Source organism: Arvicanthis niloticus, chromosome 5, assembly GCF_011762505.2.
Source record: "Arvicanthis niloticus isolate mArvNil1 chromosome 5, mArvNil1.pat.X, whole genome shotgun sequence".
In the NCBI taxonomy this organism is placed as follows: domain Eukaryota; kingdom Metazoa; phylum Chordata; class Mammalia; order Rodentia; family Muridae; genus Arvicanthis; species Arvicanthis niloticus.
The window spans coordinates 83288790-83303536 of NC_047662.1; the positions used below are offsets into that span (position 1 = coordinate 83288790).

The 14747-nt window shown below is 42.4% G+C and overlaps 1 protein-coding gene across 6 annotated transcripts in view; it reads left to right on the plus strand.

The window, feature by feature from the left end:
• Positions 1-2819: 2819 nt before the first annotated feature.
• The window catches only part of Tnc (tenascin C), an 88187-nt gene continuing 76259 nt past the window's right edge, over positions 2820-14747 (plus strand). Inside the window, exon 1 of one of the 6 annotated variants that reach the window (XM_034501592.2) lies at positions 2820-3067. The gene's annotated coding sequence lies outside the window, so the exon portion shown is untranslated. The remainder of the gene's footprint in view (positions 3068-14747) is intronic. The other 5 variants (XM_034501593.2, XM_034501594.2, XM_034501595.2 and 2 more) reach the window with 5 other exon arrangements.

Here is a 14747-nt window from a genome sequence, read left to right on the forward strand (position 1 = left end):
TGGGAAAGTTCAATAGATTGAAACTAGGGCTGACATATGACCCATGTGGCATTTAGTCTAAAATATCAGCGTCAGCTCACTGCGGTGATTCTGGAATAGCCACATTGATTATGGAACCATTCACGATCCATCCACGTGTCATCAACAGAGGATGATGAGGAGAAGGCAGCAGTTACACCCAGAAGAGTTTTATTCAGCCATAAAGAAAAATACAGCTATACCATTTGCAGAAAAAAAAAAAAAAAAGGATGGAACTGGAGATCACCATGCTAAGTGAAATCAGCCAAACTCATTCAGGAAAACAAACACTGGATGTCTCTCTTGTATGCACAAATTAGGAGAGAGAAACTAGTAAACAGAGATCAGAGACCGTCAGGAATATGGAGGGCAAGGGTAGGAAAGGCATTAGAAGACTGAATCTCAAAGTATATTATGTACACTATGGAAATAGCACAATAAACATATTACTCAGTATAATTACTATATACAAAAATATAAATGGTCTAGGGGGACAGAACAAGATCTAGTCTGAGCAGTCTTCCTCACTGTAAGGCCCAGGTATAGCTAGAATTATGATGTTTTGCAGCACTTTTGGAGAAAACTTTTTTTGCTGGTAGAGAAAGGGTGTCTTGTTCTTGTTTGTTCTTGGGGGAGAGCATGGGTTAGACCTAGGCCCCTCACACATATGTAGCAGATGTGTAGCTTGGTCTTCATGTGCCCCTGTCCCCACAACTAGAGCAGGGGTTGTCCCTGAATCTGTTTCTTGTCTGTTGGTCCCATTCCTCTAACTGGGCCACCTTGTCTGGCCTCAGTAGGAGAAAATTCACCTGCAGAGACTTCATGTGCCAGGTGGGGTGATACCTGGGGGCTGTCCCCCTTCTCAGAGGACTGGGATTGGGAAATGGGGGGAGGAGCTGTGGGAGGGAGACTGGGAGGAGAGGGGGCCTGGATATTAAAATGTGGAGTGAATAAATAAATTAATGGACAAACAAGATATGTCTCAGGTGTCATGTGACACACTTCTGTGACAGCTGATGGTTATATTCATATATGTCAGGCTGTTTCTGTCCTCAGGACCTCCCATTTGGCTTTGCTTTCTAGTAATAGGTTAAGCAGTTTGTGGCAGCTAGGAATTCAAGATTGATTATAGCACACTAAGAATTGTTGGGGACCAGGAATCTCGGGTCTGGAACATTCTTAGAAGAATTAATCACATAGGATTTTAGCAGACTCTCTCAATTTATTTAAATACCTTGTTCAGATATATGTAATTAGTTACAAATAAATTGATTATATATTTGTATAAACATAGCTTGTAGGACACATGGAGTAAATACACGTTTAACACTCTGCTAAGTCAGAAGAGGTAACCTGGGTCCACTTAAGAAAGCCTAGAGGCACGGAAGCATTCTCTACTGGTGGAAAGACAGGTTCGTGCCACTGAAATATGCTTTGGCTTACATGCAGAATGAAAAAAATTCCCAGAACAACCAACATCTGAATCAGCCCAAATGGTTTAAAAGTTCAAATGAGTCGTTTTTATGACATGACTATTTATGGTTGTTCTTGATGTCTGAGGGGTGTGGGGGGTCATTTAAGCTGAGAGTCTCAGAGTCCTGGAATCAGTAAGGATAGCCTAATTTTTGTCTTGCTTTATTCTATCGGAGAAATTGAGACTAAATGTTAGGATAAAGGCTGAAGGATGGTGTCAACCAGTAAGTGGATAGTTGAAATTCTGATCCTAGTTGTTAATTAAAACATCAGAAGTCTCTTTTAAATTACAGAATAAACAGATGCATTTTCCATGGTCCAGCACAGCAGCTGGGTCTGCACTAATGTGTGACAGTCTCCTATTTAAGCATCACTCACTGTTTCTGGTCAGTAATGTGTCACAGAGCCATGAGCTCTAAATGCTTCTCAGGCACAGTCTCCTGATGGTATTAAACTGCTTCTCTAAACTGCAGGGTACAAGCACTATCCCAAACAAGCCCAGAAGTACCATGACTGCGGCCCCAGGTGCCATGGGGCTACTTTAACATGCTAATGGAGGACTTTAACCTCAAAACCTCAAAGATGAAGTTGTTACCTTTAGAAAAGTCTTCACTCAGCACCTAGGTACACTGGGAGCTCAGGAGCCACCCTACTTAGTAGACCCTACTAAGTAAAAGGCATTTAGCATGTGACATAAACAATGTCAAAGAGTGACTCCTAAGGGGACATTGGGATCTGGATGATTCCTCCAGGCAGCTGGGCACTGCTGGCTCCAGCTTCAGAAAAGCTCACTCTTCTAAGCTCCCAGTATGGTTCCCACCTGCTGAGAACTAATCTTGGGTTATCTCCAAGCTGGCCAAGAGAAACCTGAACTGCCCTGGGCTTGCTCAGCCCTCCTCGATCTCCTCTTTCCAGGAACTGGGTTCAGACCTCGGGCTTTCTCTGAGGTGCCACCCCGCAGCTGCTGCCCAGAGCCTAAGGGAGCCCGGGTCGTGTTTCCAGCTTGCTCTAGTCCAGGAGCAGAGCCAGGATCCAGTTCCCTCTTATCCCTGCTCCCAAAGCTTCTGTTTCACAATTAGAATACTTGTTTGTGGAGCAATGCAAAACTCACACTTCGCTAACAACTACTCTGCGGGGGCGGAGGGAGCTGGAATTCCTACCTTTTTTTCCTTCACTATAAATTGTATGCAAATGGTCCGTTAGCTGGCTGAGCGCCTGGAGTGAGTGCGTCTTTCTTTCATGAGCTAACCCTGTTCCGCTGGGAGGGCTGTGCCTTTAACTCACCAACTGAAAAAAAAAAGTGGGAAAGGATGTCTGGAGGCGAGGCGTCCCATTACAGAGGAAGGAGCTCCCTATATAAGCCTGCCAAAGCTGGCTGCTCTGGCCACAGCCTGCCTACTGTCACGCGTCTCTCCTGCGCGCAGACACACACCCTAGTCTCTGGTGGGCACAGACTGTGGCTGGGGAGACGCTAGGAACTGCGCGGTTGGGAATTCTCTGTGGCTTAGCCCAGGTACTTCTTCACCTTCACCGAGCTGGCGCACCCAGAGACCTTGATTTTCCGGACGTGGAAAAGGTGAGTCTGTTGATCCCATCAGCCAGGGTCTTTCTGGTGTGCTCCTGGGATTCCGGGTACTCAGTAAGGTGTGGGTTTGTAACTATAAAACTTCTGTTTTATTTCCAAGCCCGGTAAAAGTGTGTGATCAGATGCGCTCTGATTATTCAGGGTTTGTTCCCCTACAATCTTGTATTTGGTATGGATCTGTAACCACGCAGAAGAACTTTTGGTAAAGTTTTTTTCTCTACCTTTCCTTGAAGGAAAAAATCTTACTTTTCCTCTTAACCTTTGACCTAGTTGATTCTCACCTGTGGATTTTCCCTTGTCTTTCTTTCTTTCTTTCTTTCTTTCTTTCTTTCTTCTTCTTCTTCTTTTTTTTTTTTTTTTTTTTTTTTCATTAGAGAAGTAGCGTGTTTTAAAGCGGCATTCACTCACAGTGGTGTGGTGGAATGAGTATTGTAGTGGGGAAAACACAGCTGCACATCTATATGGTCTCAGCACTTACCTGTTTTCGTTCCCCTCTCGCCCCATTTGATCCTCAGTGTCCACTCTGGGGAAAGATAAGAGCTGGGATACCAGAGTAAGGAGATGAGTTCTGGGCATGGATGAACAACCCACAGGCTGTAAAATGAGACTAGTGGGCACGTCTGTGGGTTCTTGAAGCAGGGTGCCAACCTCCCGATTCACAGACCTCAGGTGGAGCGTGTTTAGAAGGTTTGGAGACATCTAAATCCCATATTACTCCAAAATCAGTCTCCCTCCTCACACTTTATCCCAGAAACACCAGGAACATCTTCCCTGTTCACCAGAAGCGACCTTCCCTGGCGAACTTTTGAAAAAGCAAAGAGATTCCTCTGTGCCATATGTGTTACAGGGGGACTAAGAACTTGGGGTTTGACACTAGAAGTGACTTGGGCATTCCCACTAGTGCCACCACAAAGTAAATGTGCCAGGAAAATTTGTAACCTCTGTGCTCTGTGTACCTTAGTTTCCACTTCTCTAAAGTGGGGAGAGCAGTTCCCCCTTACAATGAGGAGCCAATGAAGAAGGAAAAAATCAAATTAGCAACTAGGCAATCTCTGTCACGGCCCAAAGCTGCCATCACCCTGGAAGTGAAAAGCGCTGCTCAACCCAGTTTTGCACTGTGTCTGCTTACCCTCCCCCAAAGTCTCTGTCTTTTTATCTTGCCTGATCTGAGAGTGCCTGCTAGCCTGGCATGAATTTTACAAGCAAAGGGTTGCATTGGCACCATTAGGAGAAAAAGTGGGAGTCTGGGGTTTGATGTGAATGTGGAGTTCTGACTCCAGAATGTCCTCAGGCATTTACAGGCTCAAGTGCTTGGCTATGGAGTGCTGTGTGGCTGGTGGTTCTTTGGAATCAGATCGTTTGCATCAGAGGGTGAGCTGGACTGGGAGCTCTCTTTTTAAGAGTGAATGCCTCTTTTTCAAGTGTTTTGTGGAATCTTTTTGCTTTGTTTTATAGAGCTTTTCTTATATGCACCCTAGAAATGAAAACTGCCCCCTACCCCACTGCCTTGTCCTGAGATGCAACAAAGCTCACCCAGGCTGGTGAGAGGTGTGTTCTGTCTAAATAAGCTGATGGAAAATACTCCTGTCCTATGAACCAAGCCTTTCACAGGGCATGGGCAGCAGTGCGCCTTGGCCTTGTACATTCCAATAATGTAACCGAATCTGGGGAAAGAAGGAGGTGCAGTGAGTGAATATTCTCTGGGATACTGAACTGGTGTGAACCGGACAGAGCTGGAAAAGGTGTACCCAAGCTCTTCAGTCACCCACTCCCGCTTTTGTTCAACACGCCTAGCTCCATGCTCTTGGCTTTTCTTTACCCTGTCTCAAGAGGTGACAAGGGTTCCATCCATGAGCTTTGTCACTCATACACAGAGGGTGAGGTGTCACCTCTCCTGGGGCTCTGTGGCACTCACCTGGTATCCATATGGCTGGTTCTTGACACACCATAAGAGTTCAATAGACAGAGGTGTTTCTGTTTACCTTGTTACTAGATCACAAATATTTTCGAGATTAATGTTCTAAACAATGTTTGTCAAGTTTAACAGTAGAAGTATTTATTAATAAATCTGAACCAAAGGGGGGGGGAAACAAAGCGAGTTTCTGACAGATAAGCATGAGGCTGCATGGGCTAACATGGGGTTAATCAGAAGCTCACCAGATTGCAAACAACAGGACACATAGCTCCAGGTCTCACAGCTAGGCACTGCCTATTCAGATCAGAGTTCTGAACTCCAACAGCTACTGGAGTAAGGACAGTTCCCCAAATGAAACAGAAGACAGGAATTTTAAAAGCTTAAGAAAGGTTGGCTTTTTCAATCAATGCCAGTAACCACCGTAGCCGGCATAAAATTAACCAGTGTATGAGCTATAGGCTCTTGATGCTTCCTTGGGCATCATGGTATCAAATGGCCACAGCATGTCTCTAGAGCATGAGTGTACTTATGAGACAAAGAGACTCACATAGCAGAAAGATTGGGTCTTGAAACTCAAGCGATGGGTCGAGAAGCTAAGCCCATGTCTTTGTTTGGAGGCTGTGCTTCTTTTCAATGTGTCAGCTTCTTGTATAGCTCTCAGAAGGAAAGCACTTCCTTTCTAACAAAATATGCCCCTCTGGGAAGACTGTGGCCACCCATAAATACAGCAACAGCCTGATCATATAACCAGAATAGAATTTGGAAAGGGAACTCAGGCTGACAGAATGAAAAACATACCCCCTGAATCCTATCCGTTCTCATGTTCACAGTGAACTAAAAACACCTCTCGTCTCTCTTCCCACATTTCCATGAACTTACAAACTAGCTTGCACAAAGCACAAAGGCTCGACCATACTGAGCCTATTTGGGTTTGAAAAGTAGAGCTTGAGGAACAAATATTTAGTTGGTTCTTGATATGCAGTTCCTCTATGGCAGTCAAACACTGGCATAAAATAGCTAACAGTCACCATGTTAGTCAGCTAACATGATACCATGATGGGGAAGACTGGCTACAGCATCTCACTTAATTTTCTAATACTGAAAATTTATCAGATCCATTTAATAGAAGGAGAAACTGAGACTCAAGGAAGCTGAGTAGCTCAGCCCAGGTATTCCCACAAAAGAGTCAGAACTGGCTGCAAATCCAAACTTTCTAAGTACAACCCCACCGTTTTGTCTCTTGTGTCACGCTGCCTCCTGACATCAGGCTTGGCTAACCAAGTGCAGAAGCCTGCACGATGTCCTTTGGGAAATGGCCAGAAGAGCACAGAAGACTCCAGCTGGCATTGGTGCCTTTTGTTTTCACAGAGGAGCCCTGCAGCTATCATTTTTCATGGTGCACAGGAAAGGTTAGTGGGTGGTAGTGCAACCCACTGCTTAGAAATGGAAACAATCCAATTTCAGCTGAGACACAGGGTGGGGAAGATAGAAAGGAGAGACAAAGAGAGAGACAGAGACATATAGAGAAAGATGTCGAGAAAGAGAGACAGAGAGGAAGACAGAGAGAGCAGAAAGAGAGAAATCATACACACACACACACACACACACACACACACACACACACACAGGGGTTAAGTAGCAAGGTTGCAGTCATGTCCTTCCTAGTGATTTTCATGACATCAACACACACTTTCCCTGGCTGTGCAGGTGGGAGCTACAAAATGGAAAACAGAGTCATAACTGTATCTTCTGAGGTGTAGGAGAGCTGAATGTGTGGTTTTAAGGGGGCTGCTGGGGAGATAAAAATGGGGCTATCCCCAGTCTCTAAAGGAAGTCGGAGGAGGGGGCAGGCAGTGGTGGTGCATGCCTTTAATCCCAGCACTTGAGGGGCAGAGGTAAGTAGATTTCTGAGTTTGAGGCCAGCCTAGGCTACAGAGTGAGTTCCAGGACAGCCAGGGCTACACAGAGAAACCCTGTCTCAAAATAAAATAAATAAATAAATAAATAAATAAATAAATAAATAAATATAAAAACAAAAACAAAACAAAAATGATAGTCAGGGAACAGTTATAGGCTCCAAGCTACAGATTCTGCCAAAGCCCCAGAGAGGAAAATTATGATTCAAACACCTCTCACTGTGTGAAGATAGCTGGGAATCCCCTTGAATTCCATCCCAGACCAGTGCAAGCACCTTCAACATGTGGGAAACATTAGATGAAGGCCCCTTTCCAAGAAGGAAAACCTCCTTAATGTATAGTGAGACTAGCTTCCTGCAAACTCCAGCTCTTTCCAACACAAAATACACTGCCTTCTATGAGATCTGTGTACACCCTATGACCTCTTGTGAAGGAGAGACCACTACAAAGTTACCTGATTCCAACCCTGGCTCTCAGACTTTTGCTCAATTATACCCTTAAATCTAATCATCTTTGTACTTTTTTTCCTTCTCACCATATACTTCCTAGAGCAGTGGTTCTCAGCCATCCTAATGCTGTGAAGTTCCTCATGTTGTGGTGACCCCCCCAAAAAAATTATTTTTGTTGTTCATAACTTCATAACTGTAATTCTCTACAGTTATGAGTCACAATGCAAATATCTGTTTCCTGATGGTCTTAGGCAACTCCTGTGAAAGAGTCCTTCAACTCCCAAAGAGGTCACAGCCTTCATGTTAAAAAAACACTCTCCTAGCCTTGAAGAGCCACCTGGAGTTCAGTACCCTCCTTACCATTCTTGGTTCTCCACCATGGAACAAAAGCAAAATGCCCACACTCCAAGTAGGTTGTGAATGGAAAATCCTTTCCATGTGTACTTTCACTCTATTTGTGAGTGGAAATTTTTAAAAGATTATTTCATTCCAAGTCATCTCAGATGTTTGAAATTTTCTGAAGTTCACAGGTCCTGAAATGTGGGCACTTTAACTCAAGTAGCTTCGGCTGGTCCTTTAACCTTCCTCAGACTGCCAAGAGACAAAGGTGTTTCATAAGCCCTGAAAGCAGATAGCCTGCTTCAGAATCAGCCAGAGGTCACCTCTTCCGCTAAAAGAGGAAAAGTGGCTTCTGCTCAGATCTTTAAGATGTGTCCAAACTATTCTTGATGAAGGTAGACGAAGGATAACTGTGAAAGTAACTGCATTTGTTACTTTGTTCATTGTCACCAAGACAAAATACCTTAGGAAGCACCTTAGGAGGGAAGGCTTTTATTTAGGTTACAATTTGCAGAGACACAGTCCATCCTGGCAGAGAAGGCATGGTGGCAGGAGCTGGGGGCGGCTGGTCAAACTGTATCCATGCTCAGGAAGCAAGAGTGATGAGAGCTGGTACTCAGTCGGCGTTCTCCTTTGTATGAAGTCCAGAACTCCCAGTGCATAAAATGATGCCACCCACACTTAAGGCGAGGCTTCTCCTCGCGTCAATTAATGCAGTCTAGAAAATGACTCATAGACACACCCAGAGGTTTGCTTCTAGACCCGTTTTCAAAGCCTAACAAGCCGATGATCAACATTAACCAGCACACTAAATGTTGTCACCCACTCTATCCATAGTGTGCCATTTTACCATTGCGTATTATTTCCGATATCATTACCATTCTTAATGGTGGGGACCTGGGGTGAATTAATGTAAGTACCTTACTCAGTATCATGCAGATAGATGATAGGGGAAACCTTAACACAAACCTAGGCCCAAATCCCTAGAAGGTGGTAATGGCCTTTAGGTGATACAAACCAAGCTAGGCACTATGCTTCTGCTCATCCCGTCTTGGGAAGTATATTATCTCCAGAGTCTTCATGCCTTCTGCAGTCATCAAGACCCTCAGAATATAATGTCTATGAAGTTCTCTGCTGTTCTTAGTACAACAGTGTTTGACTTCTATACGTGTGCTATGCAGCTCTTCCATGTTTCATGACTTAACAAGTTTCCCATGTGCAGGACAGATCTTCCCAACATGACACTCTCATGAGTCAGTACATTTATGAAATAGTCCTATGCACATCACCTTGATGTACTCTGGAAATTTATATATAAAGGCTTTGTAGGAAGGTAAACTGAGGCTTTTGTTACTTGTAGAAATTAGAAAGTAAAGGCATTCAGAGTTCCTTTGCAGGATCAATACCACAAAGTTTGTTTCCCTCACTATGCTGTAGGATTCTAAAGAATTGACCCAAGTTTCTAGATTTAAAAAAAAAAAAAAAAAAAAAAAAAAAAAACCAGCTTAGAGTTGATAGGCTAATTACTAGATAAATATTTATATTTTAAAGATTTATTTTGTTTTTAATTATGTATATTAATTTGTGTCTCTGTTGGGGTAGGTGCGCAGAAGGACAGTTTCTCTGGGAGGTCAGAGAAAAGTGTCAGATCTCTGTGTGCATTCCTACTTAGATGCTTGGAACTGAACTCATCCCACTGAAAGATCAGAATAACCCATCTCCATAGCCTCTTATCTACATTTTGAAAAAGGTAGTTAGGTAAAATAGGCAATGTTTAGATTGATGAATGAATTATCAATGAGGGGCTTTAGACAAGTCTGTGGATTCTGTGCATTGGAAAAGTCAAATTGTATTGCCCAGTAGGTATATAAGACAGTTAAGGTAGCACTTGCTAAGTTAAAAAGTGTAAGAGACTTAAGACTATTGGGAAAAGCATTAGTTTTATTCAAAATGTTAAAGCTACAAATACAGGTCTGGGAATATTAGATAAAAGTACAGTGTTAAGGGAGCCCGAGCAGCCATGCAACATGATACCATTGCATGTCACCTGAAGAAGCAACAGACTGTGACCAGAAGAAACCCAGAGTTCCATTAGACCATCTGCCAGCCAGAGCCCCTTACAAACACTGAGTGTAAGCACCAGTATATGAAATATCTTACAAATTAAAAATGTATACATCTAATAATAAAGCCACCTATGGAAGTGGAAGTCTGGTGAAGGTGACCACAGAAGGAGCTTTGGCACAGCAGAAGGAGTCTGCTTGCTGGGGAAAACAGGAAGCCAGACAGCTCCTGCAGTGGGTAGTGGCATCATGAATAGCCTGTGTCACTGACAATCGTACAGAGATAGTTGGAAGCAGAGATGTTATAGGAGAGTGTTCTTGCAAGCCGATTGCTTTCACTAAAACTTACAATGTCAGTGCTGAAGAGGCTGATTGATGAGCACCCTCAAAGCCAGGAGCTTACAGATAGGGTTCAAAGAGATCCAGAGGTAATTCAGGAGATGCCATGGAAAGAAGGGTGAGGCAAAAGTCACATTCAACCTCATTTCAACTAAAGCCCTTCTCCATTTATGTTTTGTGCATGAAACTTCCACCTGAGACAAAATTTGCTGAAAGGCTTCTCTGGCACAAAAAGAAGAAGACAGGAGGAGGGAGAGGAGGAGAAAGAGGATGAGGATGAAAATGTTTATACAAGTCACTAGCCAACTTTAACATCTTCATTTTAGAGATGGTGAAACTGAGACATGGAGAAGAGGGATGTTTTTCTAAGATGTTATGCCAGCTGGCAGCAGGTCAGGACAGAATCTTGGGTATCCTGAATCCAGGAACAACATAAAAGTCTGCAGTTAATATATCCTCTTACAAAAGAAAACTGAACTGTCTTATTCTCTAAATAATATAGCACATGTGGATTGAGCTAACAATTCTATTAGTTACTTACCCACCACAAAGTGTAGTCATTTAAAACATCACAGCTCTTGTCTTATGGCTTCTATATGTCTAGAATCAAAGCATAGCTGAGCTAAGTTAAGCTGAACTTTCTACAATCAGTTGTCATTGACCTGGGTTGGGATCATATCTAAAGGCTTAACTGAGAATCAACCCTCTTCTAGGCTGTACCTGTTAGCTGGACTCGATTTCTCAGGAGCTTCTAGACTGAGGCTTTCAGTTCTATGCTGGTTAATAACTTCCCAACGGGACATTTCAACAAAGCCATTTATGTTATCCAAGCCAATCACACACACACACAGGGAGAAAGAGAGAGAGAGAGAGAGAGAGAGAGAGAGAGAGAGAGAGAGAGAGAGAGAGAGAGAGACAGAGACAGAGACAGACAGACAGACAGACAGACAGACGGAAAAATTCATTTATAGAAAACCATTCTATAAATGAAGTTTGCTTGACAATAATTGCTCAAAATATGTTTTTGGTTTTTCTTTAACTCTTCTAACTTTCCTTTTTTTTTTTAAATTTTCTAATTTTTAAAAATTTTTGCAGCACTGGCCTTTATGTATGGCCAGCAAGCACTCTGCCAGTTTAGCTACACCTTCTGTATTCTAAGATCAGGTCCTAGGTAATTGATGTTGGTCTTGAACTTTCTCTGTAGCCAAGAATGACCTTGAGTTTTCTCCAGCTGCCTGCTTCCTAGCGATGAGATGACTTGCATACACCACCACACCTGGTTCCAAAAGTAATCCATTGACCCAATTTGATCAGGTTGAAATCTTGGGGCTATTGAGAGCTAGTATCAATACAGTCAATTTTGAGTTATCTTGCTACAGCTAAATAATCCAGTGTCACCATTCCCTGGCATCATATTATAGATGACAAATTCACTCATTCTACCTTCACTCATATCAATGAGTAACAAGTAATTGTGGCAACCACTAAGGTGATCTATGTTTTAACTCTTCTACCCATTTATGCTGTAGTTATCATAGATAATTTGAGTGACCCTGATTTCTTTCAAATATCACCCCAAGGCAGCATTTTATAAGACAGTAATTCCAAATATATTAGCCAAGATTCTCAAAGAGCAACAGAACTGAGCAAATATCAGAAAGATATTTACTGTATTGGCTCACAGGATGTGGTCCGAGTAGTCTAACAATGGCTGTCTCATACTGGAGAGGCTGAGAATCCAGTAAATGTTGAGTTTACAAGACTGAATATCTCAGCAGTCTCCATTGGGTACTGACGGCCTGAAGGATTCCTGGAAAACTGCTGGCCTCCAGGCCGTGTTGGAATCCCTAAGAAATTGCTTCTATTATTGGTAAAGGAATGCCTCAGCAGCAAAGTAAATGAACATGCCAGGAAGAGTGAAGATACAGTATGGTATGTGTTTGGAGTCTAGCTCTGGTTCCTTGATGCTGCACAGCAGGCTACAGAATGGAGCAAAGTTTGGAATGGCTAGGGTTCTGCAGGATCCAGGTTGTGTGTGTGTGTGTGTGTGTGTGTGTGTGTGTGTGTGTGTGTGTGTGTAGGGGGTGGTCTTAATGTTACAGCTCTTTTAGATGAAGGCCTTCTCCAATGGTCTTCAATGAAACAACTCTCTGAAAGGACCTTAGCTTATACAAATACCTTTATTTGGGTTGGGTTTGTATGCATATACTTTATTCAGGGTGAACCAGGGCTATATATAGACCTTGGAAAGTGGGAAGGAGTTTTCAGAGTAAATCAAATCATTGGCTAGAGTTTAAAGTTCTGTGAATGCCTCATTTGTGTGGAAAGGCATTCCAAAACTCCCAGGTACTTATGAGGAGGGTTCTTATTGGGATTGGGGAGAGGAAGTTGAACTTGTAGGTCTTCCAAGGACTACTCACCTTTCCCAGGGTAGAAGGCATGAGAAGTTGGCCCTCCCAAAGAGAAGGGGAAGCTCTGCTAGTTATGGGAGTCCTCCATTTTCTGCTGAGTTCCTATGATTTAACCGGTCATGATAGATGTTTAACCTAAATTAGCAGGCTTTCCCCACAGATAAGCAGGCAAAGAAACAAGTTTCCTTGTTTCATGATCTTTTATGTGAGCTGACACCAGAAGGTGCTATCCAGATTTAAGATGGGTCATCGTGCTTTAAATAATCTGATCAAGAAAATCTTTCACGGAAGTGGCCAATAGCTTAGATTCTAGATTCTGTCAAATTGACAAACAAGATTAGCCATCACACTAAATATATTTTACTGAAAGGTAAAGTAGTCAAGGTGAAAACTGAAAGTACCTGCTTTTCTTATCACTAATCTAGGCCTCCTAGCATATAAATAAGGCTAAAGTTTAGAATATCATTTTCTTCCTTTCTTCTATACCATATACAGTATGGTATGTCCTCTACTGCTGTTATGGTTTCTTAGTTAGGATTTCCATTGCTATGAAGAGACGCCATGATCAAGGCAACTTTTATAAAGGATAACATTTAATTGGGTTTGGCTTACAGGTTCAGAGACTCAGTCCATTATCATCAAGGCGAGAGCATGACAGTGTCCAGGCAGGCATGGCACTGAAGGAGGAGCTGAGAGTTCTACATCTTGTTCTAAAGGGAAGCAGGGGAAGACTGGTCAATCCCACCCCTTACAATGATACATTCCACCTACAAGGCCACACCTACTCCAACAAGGCCACACCTCCCTAGGCCAAGCATATTCAAACCACCATACTTGGTTTGAATATAAAATGCTGCCCAAGGTTTTTTTTTCTCTGAGTGCTTAATTCTCAACTGGAGGTGTTATTTAGGAGACTATAGATTCTATAGTGTAATAAAGAATTTTCAAGAGGAGGGTCTGGGTGACAGAAGTAATATGCCTTAAGTTTCCTGTAATCCAGATCCCTGGCCTCCAAACAGACTCTGAGCCTCAGCTAGCACCATGCTTTCTACACACAGCTTTTATACTTTTTTTTTCTTGCAAATGTCATTCTTTCTTACATAAAATGACATTCTGATTTACATCTAAATGATCTTCTTTCTTCAGTTGTCAATTCTGATGCCATCTTCTCCAGGTACAATAGATATTCCTCTACTGTGCCCTTTTACACCATCCCTTATATCAAACTGTAATTAGTATTCAATAGACCAACCCTTCCAACAAAGCAGTTCTCAAGAGGATATTTGTACCTGGTTCACCTGAAAACTGGCATGACCCAAAATTAATCTTATATACCTAATAAAACTCTCTATTTCCAAGACTCAAAAATCCATTTCCCATGAGTCTTGCTCAGAAAAAACTAGAGTTAAAAGTTATTTACATGTTTCATACTCTGGTCTCTCAACTATGCAGGATGATAACACACCTTATGAAAGCAGGAAGCCATGCCAGCACTGGGACAGGAAACCCATGTCAGGACACAGACTTCAAGGATTATCTTTGCTTTCAAAGCCAGTCCTAAAATTAACTGCCATCATTACTTGGAATTTGGGAAAGGCCAGTACCAAGGACAGAGGACATCTGTCAGGGGATTTGAGAATGAGTCAGAGATTGTTGTTGTAACAAGACTGATCAACCACCAACTAGTGGGAGGAATAAATGGTCTCAGGGAAGAGATGAAGATAAAGATCTCTTTGTCTTTGGATATGGGGAAAATTACAACCCATAGAAAGAAATGAATCATGATTAAGATCGTGGCTTTGTTATCTGAGGGATCTGGGTCCAAAATATTTTTGTTTGCTATACAAGTTTGACAAAATATCTGCTCTAACTTTAAGTTTCTAAATATATATAAAAGACACAATATAGCAATACATGTTTTAGAAGATCATAGTGATTATTAAATAGTATTGTATATTGCATTGCTTCAAAACAAACAGGCATGTGGCACAGATGGCTAAGGTCATTCATGCTGACACTGCTTTTGAGGCAGTTCTTGGTGATAAGATCCCACTTGGTAAGCAGTTCTCAAATTGTGTCCTATGAAACAGATTCTCACTGAGCATCATTAGAGAGGGTTCTGTGACTGGTAAGTCTGGAAACACTTGACAACATCTTAGAAATTTGAAGTTCATATGGTCTTTTCACCCACAGTTTCAAAGGCTGATAACTCAGTAGTGGAAACAATAAGCTAATATCC